The sequence below is a fragment of the Microtus oregoni genome, unplaced genomic scaffold, assembly GCF_018167655.1.
Source record: "Microtus oregoni isolate MIOR12 unplaced genomic scaffold, Mior012 000028F_ref0000031, whole genome shotgun sequence".
Taxonomy (NCBI): domain Eukaryota; kingdom Metazoa; phylum Chordata; class Mammalia; order Rodentia; family Cricetidae; genus Microtus; species Microtus oregoni.
In genome coordinates this window covers 32,114,695-32,125,198 of record NW_024543087.1, presented here as the reverse complement: position 1 = coordinate 32,125,198, position 10,504 = coordinate 32,114,695, and the positions used below count along the sequence as shown (strand labels likewise).

The 10,504-nt window shown below is 40.4% G+C and overlaps 1 non-coding gene across 1 annotated transcript; it reads left to right on the top strand.

Moving 5' to 3' along the window:
• Positions 1-9,198: 9,198 nt before the first annotated feature.
• LOC121464597 lies at positions 9,199-9,330 on the top strand. The gene has a single exon (XR_005976540.1).
• The last annotated feature ends 1,174 nt before the right edge of the window (positions 9,331-10,504 follow it).

Below are 10,504 nucleotides of genomic sequence, written 5' to 3'. Positions count from 1 at the left end.
GTATCACAAAATAAAGAATTTTAATTTTGAATCACAAAATAAAGAACTATTATCCAATGGGAAACATTAAAGTTGCTATCATATTTATTTATAAACAACAGCTCCAAGGAATAAATTTTTCTTGTGGTTAGTACTCAAACCCTTAATATTTATTGTGGTTAGACCCCATACCTCTAATATTTATTGGGTAATTAATACCACTTATTACAAAAACATTACATTCTTGTTGCCACAAACTGAGCCTGTTCAGAAATTTTTCTACTGAAAATCAATTATGCATTTTTGAAATTCACTAAAAGAACTATTGTATGCATTGTTATGAGAAAATGTCTTCTTCCTGCATAAAAAAGGATTCATATAATCCTAAGTATACACATGAATCAAATAAAGAAGTTCTCTTTCACATTTTTATAGTTTTTATTTCAGTGGATGTGATAACTGAAATGTAAAAACAAGCATAGCAGAACTTGAGTGACATTTTAATGTCTATAACTGTGAGCAGGAGTCCTAGTGGATGAAGCGGGAGAAACCGGGAGAAAGTGTATATTTAAACTATGAATTGAGAAAGAGATGGACATCATAAAATAAACAGCTTAGATAATAAGACTCTTATTCACACAAGCTTTCCAAACTGTATTTATTTAAATGTTTAAATTGGCAGCCTTGAGAATAGGAAGTCCTTGCTGAGTATATATACTAAGTAATTTGAGAAAACCAGTTTTAACACATTGCATCCCTAGTGTTTGACAGGAACAGCTTTCATTTGGCATAGTAAGAGTTTACAAGTTTTCAATTGTAGTGGTTCATTTTTAAAGGGAGGATAAATTATGGTCCAAACTGTGTCAATTTTTTTTTGGATTTACATTTCATTTGTTGATTTTACTGTGCTCTCACACAGTCTCATTCAGAGATTCCTGGAGGCAGGATCACCATTTCAGACTGAGGTAGAGGTAAGAGGCAGTGACTGGCAGATTTATTTTTCTGACCTTCAGGTTGAACCTTAATTTCTGTCCCTGGGTTTTTATTAATTGTGCTACAACAAGAGAAATAAACAGACATAAAGGAATCAAGAAGTTTGAAGCAGTAATTAAAAAATCCTGTTAAAAGAAGCCCACGTCCAGATGAATTCACATCAGAATTCTACCATACATAGATTCCAAAAACTACATACTGGAGGAAAGAAATTATTTTCAATACACAGTGTCCATATACAAAATAAAATATTCTGAGTGTCCACATACAGAATAAAATTAGAAACCTAGGGTAAAACCAAATTCTACTAATCTGAAAAAATAAAATGACTCCTAATGATATTCTGCTATACTAATAGATTGCTATCTTATTTCACCATCATCAGAGAGAATTCCTTCTGTGGCAGATGGGAACAAATACAGACATGAGGAGTTCACCCACTGAGACAGTTTGCCTGAGCTAATGGGAGCTCACCAACTCCAAATGCACTGGGAGTGAATGAGCATGGGATCAAAATGGTCCCTCTGAATGAGTTTGACAGTTGGGGCAGACTGAGGGGCCACTGACAGTGGTCCTGAGATTTGTCTCTACTGCATGAACTGGTTTTGGGGGATCCTATTCTCTTTGGATATATACCTTGTTCAACCTAGATGTAGTAGAGAGGGCCTTGGACTTGCCACAGGACAGGGTGCCTTGCTCTCTCTTAGAATTGGAGGGGGCAGGGTGGGAAGGTGTGTGGAGGGAGTGAGAGGAGGGGAGGGAGTGGGAATTTGAATTGGTATTTTTTAAAGTAATAAAATGATAATAGCAACAACAACAACAACACAACAAAGTTAGACATGGCAACCCAATTGGAGGAAAAGAGTTGCAAGTACAATCAAAAGAGTTAGAAACCCAATCGTTCTCTTAGTCAGGATTTCCATAAAAATAGTAAGCTAATAGGTGCAATATATATCCAGATAACCTGATATAGGCCCAAGTAGGCCCAGTGCTTCTGGCCTTAGTCTCTGTGAGTACATATGTGCCTTGCTTAGTGGATTCAGAGGGCCTTGTTTTCCTAGTATCCTCCATCCCCTCTGACTCTTAAAATCTTCCCACTTCCTCTCCATGGGATGCCCTGAGCTCAGAGGAGAGAGATTTGACAGAGACCTCCAATTTAGACTGTCTCTCTCTGACTGTGAGACTTTGCATTTGTTCCCATCAACTGCCAGAAGAAGCTTCTCTGATACCTGGATAAGGCATTGATCTATGAGTACAGCAGGGTATCATTAGGAATCATTTTTATTGATATTTTTTAGACCCATAGTGTTTGGTTTTATCCTAGGTCTCTGGGCTATCTGGTCTCTGCTTCTTGGTTACTTATGCAGTGTTGGGTATGGATTCCTTTTCTTAGAGTGGAGCTTAAGTCTATCATCCTATCTTTGTGTAATAGTCATGACTATTTCTTTCTCTTTCCTCAGGTTTCCATTGTTGGCTCTTCTGCATGTTTGAGCCACAGTCACTAAAGCCTCAATCATATCTTGAGTCTTACTGTTGAAATATTATCTTTTAATGCTTGTTGCATTGTATCAGTGAGTATTGTGTCATTGGCTGTATAATTTGTGATCCTTTGTTAAACAACATTTCTTTTAAACTACAGAAACATGCACATCATCTAGTCATAAATAGAAAATAAAAATTTATTAATAATAAATGTGGTTAAATATAAATTCCATCCTCTAATTTTCCCTTTAATATATTTTTCTTTGTCCTCAATTTTGTCCTTTAGGCTTCCTTCCTGCCATTACCTCTCAGAAGTGCCTTTTCTGAGCATTCAGACTAATAGACCCTATTTTGTTGAAATAACTAACTGATGGTTCTTTAGTTCTGTCCAAACAGAAATCAAATATAGTCAAGAAACAGCTTTTTAATGTCATGGTCTTGAGTTCCAGGGGCTCACAGCTAGGATTTCAGTCTAGAAAATTTTAGCTCTAAATCCTGGAACTAGAGGTGTGTGGCTCCAAGCTCATAAGAGTCAAAGCAGAGCTTTCTTGCCCAGGGTTTAAAACATGCCCATTGGCCAGAGCCTCAAATACTAAACTGTGTTTAACAGTACTCTCAGCTTTTTAACCTTTGGTGGCTCTCTGAAACTCATCTAGTGGTCTAGACTTGCTCTTCTTGTAGTAGTACTCTGAAGTCTTTGCCTTTTTTACAACTCTCATTTCTGCTTCTCTACTTTTCTCTCAGTTTCTCAATATTTCTTCTAGCCTTCACAGTTGTTGCAGGATTCTGCCTTTAGCTGCTCTCAGAGATTCTTCAGCTCCTTAGTATTATGTTTAAGAGTTTTTTAAATTTCAGTCTGTATCTTTCAGTTGCATAAATCTTGAAGACATAGTGAATATTCTCACCATCTAGTCCCTAGGTCTAAATCAAGTTTCATGCTACTGTAAAAATACATTTCACATTCAGAAAATGACAAGCTTATTCATTGTGCATGAGAGCACAAACTGGTGCAGCTACTATAGAAATCACTATGGTGATTCCTCAAAAGATAAGAAACAGATTTACTGCATGAACAAACCAGCTACACCACTCTTGGCCACATATCCAAAGCTCTCTATTTTCATATAGAGATATGTGCTCATCTGTCCTTATAGCTACACTATCCACAATACAAAGGAAATGGAAACAACCTAAATGTCCATCTGAAGAATGCATGATGCAAATGTGATGTATTTACATAATTGGATATTATTCAGATGTAAAGAAAAATCAAATTATGAAATTTGCAGGTAAATGGATGGTGCCGGAACCAATCATCCCTGGGGGAGGTAAATCAAAGTCAAAAGACAAACATTCTATGTTTCTCTTCTGTGTGGTATTAGCTTTTGTGCTTTAGCTATGTGCACTTTATTTATACTACCAACAGGGCTTAGCTTGCTGGTGAGGAGATAAGAGGAAGGAATGGATCTTTCTATGAAGGGGATATAAAATAAAATACTATACAAGAATGAATAAGAAACTAGAATAGGGAAATGAAATGGGAAGGGGAATAGAAAGGCAAGCTGGAGGAGGGAAAATGAGAGAGATAACCAGCATTAAAGGCCCTTTGAAAAGACATGAAACTCTACTATTGCAGAAGTTTCCTAAATCATATACACATATGGAACGAAGTCAAATGGAGTCACTATATAACTGGGGCAACAAATCCCAATTAGGTATCATATTCTACCAAATAAAACCAACAGTACCAGAAATTGGTTATATCTGTACTAGTCTTTGGCCAAAGTGCTCCCATAGTCCCACCAACCCTATATGTAGGCTATTGTTAATGCTACTGGGTACCCTCCAGAATTTGATGCTTTCCTGTTGCTTAAGACATCATGTATTTATGGATGGAACACTGAAAAAAAATTTTACTGGTACTCAACTAGAGACAAAATACCTAATGATTAGCATTTGTAGTGCTTTAAGGTGCTGTATTTGCTAGCAAAGGAGAAACATAGTCATCTGTCTCACCAAGCTACACATCCTACAAGCTATATAATGACCTGTCTACAATATGTGCCCACCAGTGCATTAGTGGCATTAATGTTTGAGGAGTAACCAATCATGGTTGGATTTATGTCTACTTCATGAGATAGAAAACATACTGATACTGTTATTGAAGTCAAGAACCTGAAACTAGATAGATTCCTAAATTCCTTGTCATGTTGGTCATGGGCTACAGAGAACACATAGCACTATTATTCTGCTAAATTAACATAGCAATAAAGTGACTTATAGTAGCACATTCTTATAGCCATCAACCGGGGCACCACCCAACCTAACTCTAAACAAAAAAAATTCATCATGAAGTAGATGATTATTAACACAGGGACCTACAAATGGACAATGTGCCAAGAGGGAGAGACTTGGGAGTGCTCAGTCTTGAATGGGTTGCTGAGGCAGGGCAATAGGGCAAGCACAATCAAGAGCATGCAAACTCACAATGAATAAGCAAAATTGGCCAAAACAACCTGTCAGCACCAAAATCACTGTAACTAATGATGTGCACTGCTAGCCAATCACAACAAGCCAACAGCAACTGCCAGTTTCAAAAGGACCAACCAAAAACATTCCAGCAGCATCTTCATTTCCATAACCCAATACAAACCCCAGACCCTTTTACAATAAAGAGCTTTCTACATTTGAATTTTTCAGTCTGTGTTGTTGCCTCTGCATCTTCTCTCTCTCTCTCTCTCTCTCTCTCTCTCTCTCTCTCTCTCACACACACACACACACACACACACACACACACACACACACAAACCCCTGCCCCGGGAAACGGGGATCACACAACAAGCAGCAAAAGCAAGATCACAATAACTGGCATCCAGAATGAATGGACCTTTTCATTTTGCTTGCTTTTTGGGTCCTCCTTACCTTCTTTGGGTGTTTTTCTTTCTTGTTTGCTGCCCCCGATGCTGTCCACATTCTGATTCTCCACCGGCTTCTTGAGTTTGCCCCCTTAAGCTGAGTTGACCCCTATTTTCATTTTCTAAGCCCTTGGTGACTTTGGGCTTTCTTTCCTATTCCTACATTTTCTTTCTCTCCCTTCTTTTTCTTCCTGTTTAAGAATTCTCCATCATGACTCTGTTCGTCTGGTACCTCCACATAAGGGCTGACCACCCAGGAGGTAGAACCAATAAAGGACCCTCTGACAAATCCTTTTTGCCCGGAGACACAGTGTGAGCATAGGGCCATGGCCTAATGAACTACAGAAGTCTCTCACTATAAGCTTTCCCTCTCATCCTCCTCAAGCCTGACTCCCTTGCTGCCTGAGAACGACTGACGACTTTTACTCTGGACCACTCTCCACAACTGTCTAAATGCTGTCTTGCTTTATGGGGAGTCCCTATAGCTCCTCTGACTGTGAACTGTTGGACTTTTTTTCCTAGTCTCTCTTCTCCACTAATTTGGTTATATGACCATCTGTTAAAGCGGTGGCTGGTCTCTCAATTCGTGGAAAGTTTTGGCTATTCAACTATGGTTGAATCCCCTTTCCTTTCTGGGATTGGAATGTTCTCCTCAGACAGCAGCTACTTCCACTAACTTGACCCTGGAGCTGAGTTGCTGACCTGGATCTTGCTGGCCATTTTAGCCTCTACCTGGCCTCCCACCCACAATATGCAGAGCCTGGACTTTCCTGACTGTTTTGTTGAGCTATTTCTGCAGCACTTCGCAGTTGTGGTGGCCAGGTCCTCAAGCTCACTCTCCCCACCCCCACCTTTCTTGGTGCCATTGAACCCTGGTATGGAGATTGCACCACCACATGACTTGTCCCTTGAACATGGCCTCTACCTGTGTTGGGCCCAACTCTTTCTTCTGAAGACCTAGCTGGCCCCCTTCCTTCCTCAGTCTTTTCCTCCTCTACGATATCCTCAAAGCCGAAGCTCAAGAAACACTTTTCCCTTTGTTCAATGGGTTGCTTTGTCAGATATTCTTTATGAGGCATCCTGCAGTGGCGGGGGGCCCTTGACACTCCTCCTCAGCTGGGCCTCTGGAGACCACATCAGGCCCTCCAGTTCTTGGTGGAAACAACTCCAACTCTTCTGGTGGTTCTGGGAAAGTCGGTAGGGGATTGACTAATGACACATCCCCTGGGGACAGGAGGACTCATTACTTTGAGAGGCTGAGACTGAGTTGTGGAAGGGCAACCTTGAAAGACAGAGCAGGAATGGTACAGAGAGAAGAGCTGCTCAGTTTTATGGGGGCTGAAGAAGCTGCCCCTGATCCAGCAGGAGTGAATCGTGGAGGAGAAGTGGCTGGGCAGATCTCAGCAGAAGGAGGGGCAGCCTCAGTGGCAGAAGTATCACTTACTGCTCTGAAATGAAGGAGAAGGAGAAGGAGGAAGTCACTTGGAGTTTTTCATATCACCCAAAGAAACCTGGCCCTGACTCAGCACCCCCTGTTCTACTATCCCTGATTGATGGACAGGTTCACAGCTGGGACAGTTTGTTTCCTCTCAACCCCTTATCCTTCCTGGATTCTCCAGAGGCAGTCACAGGGTCATTCCTGTTCCATGGGGAGTCATAGGGCACTGAGGGGAATCAGTCCCTCTCAGGAAATCCTTGGTTCCTTGGCATGCTCTCTCAACTCAAGGCTTCCCAGTTAGTGCTAAAGGAGGCACTGGCTCCCATGGTGTCTTCCTGGTATGTCGGAGTGAGACAAGACTTGGTATGTATGTCCTCACTTTTAACTTCCAAGGCAAGGCCAAGCACTAGTGTTTGTCACTGAATAAGTCAGTGGTGGGTCCAACATCTTTGGTTCCAGTCCATCTTCAATATGTTTGAGCACTTCCAGAGGCATTCAAATCCTCTGGACAGATGACTTTGCGTCCATCCCCTTTTAAAATTAAAAATAAAAATTATGCCACACCATCAAAACTACCATCCCCCAGGCTACTATATCCTTTACAGATGCCAATAAAACTAATTTTGTGTTAATAATAATGGGAGTTAATCATAGGGAAAAGCCTATACCCAACTATCATTTGCAAAATTAAAAGATTCAATTTTCAAAACCATGCAAACTATTCAAGACTTATTGCAGTCCAGAGTATACCACTGGCACGTATTCCACATCAGGTCTCATACATGGCTACCAGGAACGCTAGCAACAAGTAACTGTGTCAGTGTCCTTGCCTTTGCTGGAACAGGCTAGGCTCCTCCATCGGCAGTTTTTATTTGTCCCCTCAAAATTTGCACAAATGTTTCCCATCTGTGTCGAGCCCCCTTCTTTCTTTTACTAATCAAAGTTAGTATAACAGATTTGAACTGCACAACAAGCTTCTGCATGCTAGGTGCCTGCTGTAATCCTACAGACACTTCTTGTGAAGTTCTGGTACATGTTCTTCCATTCTTATGGGTGCCTGTCTCCAATGTTACCCATTACCACAAAGGAGAGCCTATGAGTTTCACTAGAATAAAGACAGCCTTTGGAATAGTTGCAGCAATCACTGTAGCCATCTTGCTTGCAGTCGCTGGAGGAGCAGTCACTACAGCCTCTCTTATTCAAACAGGCCAATGCCTTAAACACAGTCATAGGACAATCAGCTGTAGCCCTCAGCACACAACAGTTAACTAGTGTTCACTTTCATACAATAACAAATTGATTAATTAGAAGAGGAAATACAAACCTTACACTATTTGGTAAGGACCAATTGTTATCCTTGATTTCGATCCCTTTACTTAACTCCATATCCAGTTTCTAACATGTCCTTGGCCAGACAGCAACTAAGAGATAACTTATTGGGACCATGGAATCAAAAGCTTGTTAATCTAATACAATTTAACTCAACAGAGGTCCATCTATTGGACCTAACTACAACATTCTTTGGCCAAGTATGGGATAACATAAAATCTCTACTAGACTTCTCTGAACTTGTTGCATGGAGCCTTATGGGAGGGGAGGTGGTGCCTTTAATATTTCTGCTTAAGCGTTTCCTACAGCTAAGATCTTGACAACAGTGGGTAAACAAGGCAGCACTCCGGGTGTTTATGGCTATGGAGTATGCTGGACCAAAATCTCCAAGGGAGGTGTTCCATGCTTGGTTAGTGCAAATACATGAGCACATTTAAAGCCCTCGTTCTTCTAAAAGGCTTCCCTTGCTTCTGACTTCTTGTGATCTCCGGGGGAAACAACCTTGGAGGACTGGTAGTCAAAGGCGGGTAAGAGCCTGTGCAGCAGGCCAACCTAAGACAAGGACAGCTAAAATTGTTGGGGGCAGTCCCCCTGAGGTGGGATTATAAAAATCCATAGTTCCCATTAGATTTCCCAAGTAAGATGAGGCAGAGAAACAGTGCAAACACAAGTAAGCACATGCAAACTTACAATGAATAGGCAAAATTAGCCAAAACCACCGGTCAACGAACCAAAAGCACAGTAACACACACTCCTAGCCAATCACAGCATGTCAGCAGTGACCACCAATTTCAAAAGGATCAACCAAAAATTTTCCAGCAGCAGCTTAATTTGCCTAGCCCCATAAAAATCTCTAACCCTTTTGTAATAAAGGACTTTTTTACTAGAATCTTTCAGAGACTGTGTCGTTGCCTCTGCATCTTCTCTCTCCCTGCCCCCTGGGAAATGGGAATTGCATAACAGGCAACAGCAACAAGCCTGCAATATACCCATTCATCCCCAAAGGCTCTGGGATCTATACAGAAGGACCACAAAGGATTATAAAAAAACCAGAGGTGTGTGGGCCTTTTGTTCATTGGGCTGTGGGGATCACACTCCTCCTCAGCTAGGGCTGGAGGCCAAGATGATCTGTGAGTGGCATTGTCTTCAGGACTGCCTTGAGCAGGCAGCCTTGTTTTCCGGCCTCAGACATTGACAGAAGAAGAAAAAAATTTAAAAAAAACCTGAGGTGATGGGCAATTTTTAAGGAAACAGTACTTTCCAGGCACAACAGAGCAAAACCATAAGAACTCATTGAGATTGTGGCAGCATGCATGAGGTGTCACAAGCTCAGGCAAGACAAAATCCCAGCATGAAGGAATGAAAGGAGAAACAATGTCCTAGTCAAGAAGGTATTCATGAATGATAGCTGCTAGGAAAGGGAATATCAGTTTTATTTAATGAAATGACACTGGCTTATGAGCCAAGCTCCAGGGCAGGAGCCATGCTTAAGAGAAATTGGTCAATATAAATTCCATGTTTTGTAGTGGCTTTCTTTTCTTTCTACATAAGAGAGAAAAAAAAACCCCATGAAATCAGGTTGTTGGGGGGATCTAGGAGGTGTTGGGTGAAAGGAAAGAATATGAAGAAATACACTGCATCTAATAATAAATAAAAAGTAAAAATGTAAAATGAAAAAAGCCTGAAGTCCAGATAACTATCTAAATCAATAGGTTTATAAAAAGGAGAATCCTTTTCTTAGTTTTTCAAGAATGAAGTGTTTTCATCTGACACTTCCTAATTCCCTCTTTTCGATGAGTGTGAGCATGTTTTCACAGTATTACCTTCAAAGACATCATCTTTATATGCAAGTCACCAAACTCTGCTCTGCTCCCCAGTTACGCTGGATTTGACTGATTGTGCAAATGAAGTGTATATTCTTGAACAACCTTAAGAAACAAATTCAGAGCATGTGAAAACCTCTCTTTGTAGTAATTAATTAGTTGTGGAAATTGCTTTAGAGTAGTATTTGAAGTTTATTTGCATTCAAGTCCTTGTTTGCAAAACAGGAAAACAATGTGATTGTCTGGAGAAAAAGTCTAAATGAGAGATCCCTAAGCTCCAAATCATGTAAATTGTAATATTCAAGACAGTTTATAACTCTTTTCCCACTGTGGGAATACCCTATTGTGGTTTATTGCATGCTTTCAAAAGTAGAGTTCTCAACAATTACAATATGGTGTTTCCATAAAAAGAACCCTTAAGTTGTTGGGATATATATATATATATATATATATATGCTAAAATCAAAACAAAGTATACTTAGTATGTTGGAGGTGTTGATAGACACAAATCTTTCATAATTCTGTCAAATTGCTGCTTCTGCTCT